We start from the raw sequence: 11,793 nt of genomic DNA on the forward strand, positions 1-11,793 counted from the left end.
AGACCCATGAACACGTCCATAAAGAGTACTCACTCTTGGATATCTGATCAGCTTGAAATGAAATTTATGAAGTCCCCAAGTCTGCTCTTGGGAGGGAAAATACTGGAGGGGTGGACACTCCTCCGATTAGAGCTGGCTTACTAGAGCCAGATTCAAATGGATACAGGAGAACAATGCCTACACTGTAATATAGCTTCTGTGGAATGAACTAGAAGAAATTATTGTTACAGAGAGTCGAAATAAGAATAGCTAGGCATGGGCATTCAATACACCCTGACAAGAAAGAATGGAGTTGCAGTCTAGTAGGACTAGAGGCCATGGCAGGAATCCATCCACAGCCACCCACAGGTACCATCATGGAGGGACCAAAAGGCAAGAGGTCTGTGTGGCATTGAGACATCACATATTACTATCAAGAAGAGCTATGTACTTGGTTCACCAGGGCCGGTTTCCAAGCTAGCACCTGCGCTCCTCATGTCTGGCTGCAGCCAGCGCTTGCTCTCTCAGTCATCTAGAAAGAGACTCAGAATCACCACCAACTGGGAAAAAGAATTAAGGTGATGATGTTGCCTCTGATGAAAATACTCTGTCAGGTTTAAAAGGTTTCATCTCAATTTGACTCCATTAAATTCACACGTGCAGGCAAGCACTCAGAGCCTCCTATCAGTTACAACATATGGATTTCACAGTGAGAGTGCAGCCAAAGGCAGGGGTTTAATTGGAAATAGGTTTATAAGCTGCCCTAAAGCAGCAAGGATGATTCCTTAGCAAGTAGGAATGTGTACACGTATACACACACACACACACACACGCACACACACACACATACACACACACGTTAAAAAATAATAGGAGAGAAAGACTTTCATCTCTCTGTGTGTGTGTATGTGTGTGTGTGTGTGTAGAATTTCTCCCGCAGAAAACTGTTCTTGGTGATGGGGCAATATTTTCCAGAAAGCTGGCAGCATTTACTTGTCCCACAGTCAATGAGAGAACTCAATCTGATATTTGATGGTGGGAAATCTGTATCCCCAAACCAAATGGCCTCTGTGCTTTCAGGCCTCTGAACAAAAGACATCAGGAAACAAACTCATGGCAAAGAGTCCCAAGGACGTGCATGGAATCATGCCTACGTAGCCGAAAGCAGGACAAAAAAAAAAAATCTCTGCATTTCATCAATACTGTCGTTATTTAGGTCCCCAGCCTCAGCAGATAAAGGAAGTATGAGCTCGAACAGTCAACCCAACATGTAATACTTTTCCATAGGTATAGGGCATCAGCATTAGTAATGATGCTGGGGGTATTCAGAACCCCTGACACCACACTTTCACTTTATACACAGTGTCTCTTTGAATCTGCACGTGAACTCCATAAGCTGGGATAGTTGCATAGCATCTTACAGATCCTGTAATGTCCCAGGAACATTACAGCTGAACCTAGCTCCTAAATGTTGCCCTTGTAAGCTTTAACTCCAACATGTAAAGCATGAGCTTTGAGGTCGAAAATTTGTGTGTTCCCATCATTTCAGCATTTGCTGTTTTCTAGCTGTGTGGCCAGAAGAAAGCCTCCTACTGGATCCCCATTTCTCCCATCTGTAGATGTTTCCTCCAATAGGTGTGTTCACAGATGGTGTCTTACCAAGCAAGCACCCACAGCACATACAGAACCACCAGACAGTGTAGAGTCGGAGTAGTTGTTAGACCATAACACAGGCTGCACTTAGAAGGAAGATACCATGACTCCTTTGTCACCATGATTCCCAGATGGTAGACAGCCATCACCTGCTAGAAAGGGTTCCTAACTTCCGGTGTGTGCATCTGTAGATTCAGGAAGGAGAGTAGCCAGGAGAGCCCAACTCCAACTCCAACAGGGAATGGGCAGTTTGAACCCATGTTTATGGAGAGATTCCCTCCTAGGGTTTATTTCTTAAGGTGACTTTTCACACCAAGCTCAAGCTCTTGTGAGGTTTGTCCCAGGAACATTACAGCTGAACCCAGCTCCTAAATGTTGCCCTTGTAAGCTTTTAACTCCAACAATAGAAGCCTTGAGCTCAAAGCAAAGAGTCCTCCTAGGAGATTAGATGGATGCTTAGATATTGTTGAAGTCATTTCTGTCATAATTGGAAGACAGGGGAGTGATGGATGAAGATGCAAGTCAAACAAATATTTAAATATGCTGTGCATAGCTTTAGCAGCAATGCTATCAGATCATGGTTTGTATGTTTATATTTGAGTAGAGGCGATGGGGAAGCAGGGCATTTCTTAGCAGTGCAGGGGTGGAATGCTTCTATATTATTCTGCAACCATCCTTATCTCCCATTCATTGGAGAAATGTAAAGGCCCAGCCACCAAGGGAGGCCAGAAAATGAAATAGACACAGAGAGTGTGCCAACCCTCAGCTCCCTAGCTTGTTGATGGAAAAATCAGCCAAATGACTTTCTGTTGTCCTAGTATTCAAGAGGGAGGTATTAGGTGGTCACTATTCCTAAAAAGAGGTCACTAAGGAGTAGGACAAAAGGCAGCTGGTGGAGTCATTAACCACAGCCCTTCTTATCCATTTAAGCCTGGTGCTTGCTTGAAACGTATCCTCCTTGAAATCCAGAGTTCGAGAAAGGAATAAAAACTCTTGAGATGTAAGGAAGTTTAGTTCAAGGAGACACAGAGAAGGAGGACCATTCCTACTTCCCACAGTTGTCAGCCGAGATGCTCACAGGAAACCATTCAGCACAGAAGAGTCCAATCATTGACCTCAAATGGATAGAAACAGAAGCTGGGTGCTCTGGGGAACAAAGACTGCTTCTGGAAGGGATGCTGTGGAAATATAGGGTCTGCAGCACAGAGAAGAGATAAGAATGGTTTGAAAATGGAGAGATTGTCACAAATAATGCATTGGTTTTTAGAGCTTGAAATAACATTTAAACTCACCTTACATAATATCGGGAACTACAATTCTGTCAATTTGATATGGTCCTCAGGCCTCCGGCATTGGCCATATTAGGTGAGCAGCTCTTAGCTTACTCCTGGATCCTGCAACGAGAAAACAGAAGCGTCTTGGTGGATGAAAGCCAAGCTGAGGCTTGGGGAAGAAAATAACTGATGGGGATTGGGACTGGAAAAGGACACTGGGCTGTTTGCTGATCAAAGCAAGAGGGCAGTCATTCCCCCTAATTAATTAACAGCAGGAAGGGGTGTGGCCTGCTGAGCTTAGTGACCTCCAAGGTCCCAGCTCAGAGCTTCTCACTTCCACCTGCCAGTCTCCTATAGTTTTTGGGAGGACAGCCCATAATGTGGCCCAGGTGTAGCCTTCCTGCTGATAGATCAATTACTCTAGGTAGTAGCCTGGGGCTGACTCTCTAAGACCGTTTCTCAGTCTTGTTCTAAACAACCTGCATGGATGCATGGATTCAGACAACATGTTGAACTGTTCCTGAGCCTCAGCCTGATCCCAAGAGCCACTGACTTCCCAGAGATTCCTCTTGGTCCTCAGCAGACTGAGGGAATGCAGAAGGCAGGTCTCCTGGGAACACTTGTGAACCCAGGGTTTATAGCTTGTTGGTTTTTATTGTTGTTTTTCAAAGTCCTAACCCATGAATCTCTGGCTGACTTACCTTTCCTGAGAAGTGCTTACTGAGAAACAATGGCTCTGGCCAGAATGGGGGGAAGCTATATCTAGCTTGAAAAGTTGAAAGCTTTTAACATTTTACATGTCTCTGTCTACCGTCACCTCTGTTAGCCATGAACATAAGGCAGTTGATTGATGATTCTGATGATCGCCATCTCCGCATAACCTTTTGGGAAAGAATGCCCAACAATGATACAAACTCAAGTCCAAGCCCAGTTTTAAAACTACATTCAGGCACCTTCTTCCAGTGTCACAGGGCAGGAGCTATGTCCCAGGGGTGAAGCAAAAGGAAAACAACTTACTTGTGGTAGTTCCTCCTTACTCAGTGACTAGCTAGCTGGTGTCCCCCTGTCAACTGCTGGCTGGGTGACTCCACTCTCTCTGAGTTTCCTTTGGAAGGGCACATGGTTTTACAGGAAGCTTCTTGGTTCTTTCTCTTTCCTATGTGGGAATGTGGCCTTAAGAGTTTAGATAGGAGAGCTGGGGAGACTAATCAGAGAACACTTGTTACTCCCACAGAGGACCTGCCTTCCGTTCCTAGTACCCATATGCACACAGTACACATACAACCAGGCAAAACATTCATATACGTAAAATAAAAGAATCAATCTTTTTGAAAAGGATTATAATGAGAGAATTATAATTATATGCAAACAGCTGTAAGTGTGAATAAAGTATAACGTTTAGAAGGGTGTTGGGATAGTGTTGGTGATGGGGAAGGATGGGGGTGCAAGCAAAAGGACACTGGGGTCCTGAAAGAGGACACAAAGCTAATTGTTCTTCTAGGTTTGACTCTGACACGGTTTCCTTTTTATTTTTATCTGTGAATTCAATAAAGTTATCTTTATTATACAAAAAGGAATTAGGATGAGGGCTTACTAGTCTTCGAACATTGCCCAACAGGATATCTGGATAGCTTCCACAGGCAGAGGGATGTCTGGGAAACCAGTTTCAAGGGTGACAAGAGACTCTCAGTCCCCCTCTGCTCCTTTTCTTGATGGAATGATAGTGCCTTGTTTTTTCTTTTTAAAATCATTGCTGCAAACTTGTGTTTCCCAACCTGGCAGATTATTGCTATCCCTCCCCCACCCTTGGAGAGCTGGCCCTCAGAGCTCAGCCATTCATCCAAATAGTTGGTATCAGCTTCCTTCCAGAAACCGCTCGATCTCAACAAGAAGGAAAAGATAAACCAGAGAGCTTGTTATTTGTAAGTGGTAGGAAGAGCCTTTCACACGATAAGCCTGGACTTCTATTTTAAGGCTTTATTTTTCCAAATAAATCTATGTAAACAAGCATTTGGGAATCCAAAGAAGCATGCAGAAGTAACTGCTCTCATCGTTCTCTTGGCTGAAGTCACGGCAGGAGTCCCCTGGGCTGGATTTTTTGTATGGTGGAGGCTGGGAGTGGTAATAACAATGATAATTTAAAAAAAAACAAGAACAAATATCTCCACATACGGAGGGTATCCCCAACCCCAAGTAGAAGGGACCATGAAAGCCAAATCTGAAGATCCAATACTTGCTTTCCTTTATAGACGTGTAGGACAGAGAACATGAACATGTGCACAGACAGAGAACATGTGCAGGAGTGCTCTGCTAGGATGACTGAAAGGATAACAGGAAACAATACAGTGTGGCCACAAAGCTATCAATGGGGCAGTCTAGTCCATAAATGCTTGTAGAATGGGAAAACTTCTACTTTCATGCGTCCCTTCCAGTGTTGTCTCCACTCCCCATCTCCATTCTCAATACCATTTTATAGACTCAGTTTGGGGAGATTGTTTTGGTTATGTTTTAAAACACATACATAACACAGTTTTGAAAAGTAAATCCTTTGTTTGTGTGCTCTCCTGGGAAGGGTTTCCATCTTCATTTGCAGGAAGATTTACAAAGCAGCAAAACAGAAAGATTCATTTTTACTCATTTTATCTGTGCAGGTTGGACTCGCAGAAGGCTAGAGGCCTGTCTGCACGACGCCCGTCATCTAACAAGTCACCTAGGATGTTCACCCACGTGACACAGGGGCACTGGTCCATTTGATCACACCAAGGCCTACGATACTTTATTTTCATTTAATTCTGGAAAAAGTGGGGCCCAGAATGAGAAGTTATTTGCCCAAGACCACTCAGAGCCAATTTAAAAAGCTTGCAGTGGAATCGCAGGGTATCTCGCTTCAAAACATTAAAAAGGATTTTTTTTTAACTAATTAAATTTACTGTTCGACAATTCCATTCACGTATCTATCACATTTTGGTTGTTCTCATCCTCTCTTCTTTCCTCCCCATCCCTCTCACCCCTTCCTCCCAATAACTCCCTTTCCCACAACAGGTCCTTTTAAAAAAAGATTGATTTATTTATTATATTTAAGTACACTGTGGCTGTTTTTTTCAGACATGCCAGAAGAGGACATCTGATCTCGTTATAGATGATTGTGAGACACCATGTGGTTGCTGGGATTTGAACTCAGGACCTTTGGAAGAGCAGTCAGTGCTTTTAACCACTGAACCATCTCTCCAGCCCCCAACCATTACATTTTAATCATGGTAAAATACACGTGTATAAAAGTCAATATCTTAAACATTTTATGTAGCCTTCCTCGTGATGTGAGATACTTCCACATCGTTGTGCACTCATCTCCAGCATCCTTTCAGCTTCCCACAGAAGCTCTATGCTCACTCAGAACAGCCCCCTCCCTCCCTCCAGGATGCTGACAGCTAGCATCCTACCCTCCACCTGTATATAACCGACAATTCTGCAGAGTTCACATAAGTGGAAATACGCAATATCTCTCTTTTGTGAGGAAGAATAAGTTCACCTAGCACAATGTTTTCAGTACCCATGTCTTTAAATGTGTCATAAATGACGTTTGATTTGTCACACATGATTGTTGTATCCTTACACATTTTGTATTAACAGGCATATACTCATGTAATGCACGTGTCTTCTAAATTCTACAAAAAGTAAAAATTTTACAAAACAAGATTCTACTTTCACATTTCTTATACAGTTACAATAGTGGCAATGAACTCCTTGAACTTTTAAAAGAAAATTCTTCCTATGTCCTAATCCCCACCCCACCCCACCCCCACCCCTGCCTCCAGGTGCTATAGAAGAACAGTTTGCTGGGTATAAAATACTCAACAACTTTTGTGTTTAACTCTGGAAATATCCCAATTATTTGCTCTGTACAAATTTTCTGCTGTAACATCTGATTACTCTATTATTTGAAGATTCCTGTATTTGATGTCTTTTTTTTCTTACTGCCTTAAAGTCATCTTTGACTTTCTATAATTTACACTTTAATGGGATCCTCTTTAAATTGACTCAGTCTAGAGTTTTGTGGCACAGATTGTGTCTTTGCTTGAATTCAAGGGCTTTAGATCATTATCTCTACAGTTCGGTTCTCTGCCTCAGCTCCCGTTCCCTCCAGGGACGCCATAACTGAGTAGATTTGTTTGCTGGCACCCATCAGCTCATTAGTCTGTCTCTTCTGTTCACACCTCTGTCATTCTCTTTTTGATCCTTTTACTCACTAACTTCCAGTGGCCTGTTGTCAAATTCACGGACTTCTTTTCTTTTGCCTTTCAAGTCTGCTACTAAGCCATGGTCAGTAAAATTTCCAACTTGGTTATTTCATTTTCAGCTCCATGCTTTCCATTTGGTTCCTCTTTGTGGTTCCTTTGTCTTCGTTAATATTCTTATTTTTATTGTGTGTCTTTCCCGTGATTCCCTTTGTCTAGGTTTTGCTTTAGAGCTCAGAGTATACATTGCCTTGATGTCTTTGTCAGGCAAATCTTAAAGCCAGTTTCTGGAGGCTTATTTTAAGTGAGTCACTTTTGCCTGTTTCCTTTCTCACCTTGAGAATTTGTGTCAGATTCTGAGCATTTGAAAAGTAAGTCACCTCTCCTAGTGTGGACCAGCTTTGCACAAGACTCACTCTCCAGTCATGCATGAAGGCAGACTGAAGGTCAGTTCTACTCAGGACCTGTGTCTTCTCTGAGTCGCTTTCCCCATTTCTCTCAGTAGCTCCCTTTAAACAGCCTAACTTACCTGTGAGACCCCCACACTTCATCTCAGGGCTCCTTCCTCATTAGTCCTCACAGCTCAGTCTGCCAACTGCCCCCCTGTATCTCAGCACTCACCCCAGTCAACTTTAGCAGCCTCTAACCTGATGGCCAAACCATGCCACCATTGTCCCCAGCACTCTCAACCAGATGGAGCAGAAACTAGTGCCCTGGGAAGTCCCAAGTGAGCCAGAATACTGTGTTCAAGTTCTACTAATTCCCTGTTGTTTGACACCACACAGGGACCAGGAATCAGGAAAGATTCTGCTGTCTGTACTGCCCAGAACCAAAGGGACACTAGGCCATGCAGGACAGGGGCTGCTCATCCTTGGTTAGGCACTGGCTTCCTTGCAGTGGAGTCCCAGTTTCTAGCATCCCCACAAAGTCCCACTGGTCCAATTGTTGCTGTTCACTTGGTTCTCACATGGGAGAATGAAAACCTGGAGTTCCAACCGGTTGTTTGAGGACCAACACCCTCAAGCCCATAGTCATTACCTCTAGCATATTGCTTCCCACCTGAAGATAGACCAGAACCAGACTCACTGAAAACTCCTATCCAACTAAATAGAAACTAAAGGGAGGCGGGAGGCGGGAGAGCTAAGCTAGAATATAAAAAACCTCCAGAAAGAGGAGAGAATTAGAGTGGGGGCCCTGTACACTACTCTACAGTGTCTAGCATGAAATGGCTTCATTGCTGAAATCTTCAATGAAGGAAGAAACCTTGACATTCTCGATCCTTCTAAAATTGTTCTGAAACATTTCATCAAGTCCAAACACAAGAATAAGGAATTCTCGTTGTTGTCCTCAGATCAAATTCAAGGCCTTGTGCATGTCAGGCAAGCAGAGGCCCACACAGAGACATCACCAGCCTGGGAAGCAGAGATTCATCCTCTCACATCAGTGGTGAGACTGATTTGTTTGCTCTGCCCCTGACTCCCCCTTTTCTAGAAGACATCTGGAAGTGAGCTCTGGTCATCATACCTGTAGGAGATATAAAAGCACTGCCATTAGGAAAGTATGGGTAGCTGGAATATTTGGGGAGCCTGGCCTAACTCTCCTGCTTAAATAAACTGCATAGATGAGGGTTGAACTAACATTTGGTGGCTGCAGGGCGCTGGGGCTGGGGCTTGACAGCCGCCCTGGAAGGCTCGAGGTTGACTCTGTATTGTGTTTAATTGCTCTGCTTTCCAGACCTGGGTTCCCAGAGAATTTCCCACCAGAGCAAGGAAACTTGGTTTGAAAACTCAGCCCTGGTTCGCCATAAGCTTTAGACTAAACTAAATAAACGTGGATGAAAAAGGGATGCTGGAAGTGTGTTTGAAGAGTCTACAGAAATCCTTGAAACAAAAACAACAAAGGCGGGACCAGGAAACAAAGTATTAATTTCACGTCCCCCCCATTAGCTTTCCACCTGTTCTGTCTGATCCTTATTCAGCGCAGCGAGGGGAAAGGGCTAATGGGAAGCACATTTATATCAACAAACCTGCTGGAAAACAGGCCTGATCCTCCCACTGAGCCTGGGCCCTCCCCTAGTGAAGGCAGTTCCCCTGGCCTGGCAGGGAGCCAACCGTGGCAAGCTGGTGTCCATAACTGTGGCTAATGACAGCCCACTTTCACTCCAGGGGTGCCATAATTGCCCAGAGCAGTTTACAGATCCGTTGCTTCATGGCCATATTTCAGAAAAAGGGATCAGAGGTCGGCAGAGCCAGGGTCTTCACAGAGCAATGAATAGAACCAGCCTCACTTTGGCCCCAGGTCCTCCCCTGGTTTAAAACTTCAGTAGGCTTGTATATTCTTGTTTTCATTGTTTTATATTGTTGTAAAATACATAAGCTTGTGTAAGTATGTGAATGGACACATGGATGCATACATATGCGTGTGTGCATGTGTGTGTGTGTGCGCGCGCGCGCGTGTGTGTGTGTGTGTGTGTGTGTGTGTGTGTGTGTGTGTGTACAGGCCTAAAGTCAACGTTGGGTATCATTCCTCTGCAGTCTCCCATTTCGCCTTTTGAGACAGGGTCTCTCCCATTAACCTAGAACTCACCAAGTAGTCAAGGGGTGACTGGTCCCTGGTACCTCCATGCTTGTTATCCCCTCTCTAGAGCTGGAATTACACGTGTGTACTTCTTTTGCATGGCTTCTGAGGAGTGCATATCTTCAGGCATGCGCAGAGATCACGCCACTGTCTGAACCAACCTCTGAGTCCAAAGTATCCGCTCTTCTGATAAAACTCTATCCGGGAGCCACACAGCAGTGGGAAGCGGGTGGGGGGGTGGGGGGTGGGTAGAGGAGAGAAGGGTGATGGACAGTGAGTCAGAAGCTTGCCCTCAATTGCTCATCAGCTCTATAAAACCTGGACAGCCAAAAGAGCCCAGAGCCCAGAGCCCAGAGCCCAGAGCCCAGAGCCCAGAGCCCAGAGCCCAGAGCCCAGAGCCCAGAGCCCAGAGCCCAGAGCCCAGAGCGAGTCCAGAGTCCAGAGCCCAGAGGTGCTCTCTTTCCAGGCCAGCAGTGTGGTGGGCTGCTGTCCTCATGGGTTAGGATTTACTGAGACTGTCCTGAATTATACTTATGCAACCCCAGAGAGAATATCCCAGGACACACCTGTGTTATATAGTTTAACCTGTTGATCGCAGGCTACAAACCTATATGGCAGATTACTTCGCTGAATGCTGTAGGCAATTCTAGCACAATGGCAGGAATCTATGAATCTAAATACATTTAAACAGAAAACAGATGCAGTAAAAATATGATATAGGAGATTGTTCAGGGCTGCTCAGGTAGTGTGTGAGATGAACAGGGTTGTTATTCTATGCTCTACACTTGTATGTTCATAAGAATTATCTCCTTAAAGATAAATTAGGTCACTGTGATTTTCCAAATTGCTTATTACACCAGAGCATCGCTACAAGCATATATATTGCATGCTGTGACCATAGCTGTGACTTCCCAGGCATTGGGAATTCTTGTTCTGTTCTAATGTCACAGGATGGGTCATGTATGGGGACTGCCACTGAAGAAAATGTCATGGTTTGATGTAAGACCACATTTATACAATGGAAGAAACTCTATGGTAATTTGCATTTTATCAAAGACAAAGGAAATCATGGAGATAGACTAGAAAGAGCCTGGGGCTGCCGTTCCACCTGGCTGTGATGGGCATTTCCCAGAGGAGAGCAAAGGCTCTGCTGAAGAAGCAAAGGAGGCCAGTGTGTGTGTGTGTGTGTGTGTGTGTGTGTGTGTGTGTATCTGTGTCTCTATGTGAGTATGTATGACTTTATGTGTCTGTATGTGTGTGTATGAATGTGAGAATGTGTGTGTATGTGTGTGTGTGTGTCTGTATGAGTGCATGTATATGGTCTGTGTGTCTGTGTGTGTGTGTGTGTGAGAGAGTGTGTGTATGTGTGTGTGTGTGATCGTGCATTTGCATGTATGTGTTTGCACGTGTGTGTGAATGAGTATGTGTGGAGTATAAGTCCTCTAGCTGGGGGGACTGCTGAGCATATAGCAGGAATGGAAACTGAATTTGTGTGATTAGAAGTATGAGAAAAAGGGAAAACAAAGAAAGAGCAGGGGGAGAGAGGGAGGAAGAAAGAGAGGAAGGGAGGGAAAGAGGGGGAGAGGAGGAGAGGGAGGGAAGAAAAAGGAGGAAAGGAAGGAAGATAAAGGGAATGAAGAAGGAGGAGGAGAAAAAGAAGGGGAGGGGAGGAGGAGGATGAGGAAGAGGAGGAGGAGAAGGAGAAGGAGAAGGAGAAGGAGAAGGAGAAGGAGAAGAAGAAGAAGAAGAAGAAGAAGAAGAAGAAGAAGAAGAAGAAGAAGAAGAAGAAGAAGAAGAAGAAGAAGAAAGAGGAGTGGAAGGAGAAGGAAGGGAGAATGCTGATGCCCAAGGCTATCTCTGGGTAAACTCGGTGGGTTACAAAGAAACCTACATGAATCTGAAGAAGAACGAGACCAAAGTGTGGACACTTTGCCCCTTCTTAGAATTGGAAACAATCACACATGGAAGGAGTTACAAAGACAAAGTTTGGAGCTGAGACAAAAGGATGGACCATCTAGAGACTGCCATATCCAGGGATCCATCCCATAATTAGCCTCCAAACGATGACACCATTG

Source organism: Mus caroli, chromosome 1, assembly GCF_900094665.2.
Source record: "Mus caroli chromosome 1, CAROLI_EIJ_v1.1, whole genome shotgun sequence".
NCBI classification, from domain to species: domain Eukaryota; kingdom Metazoa; phylum Chordata; class Mammalia; order Rodentia; family Muridae; genus Mus; species Mus caroli.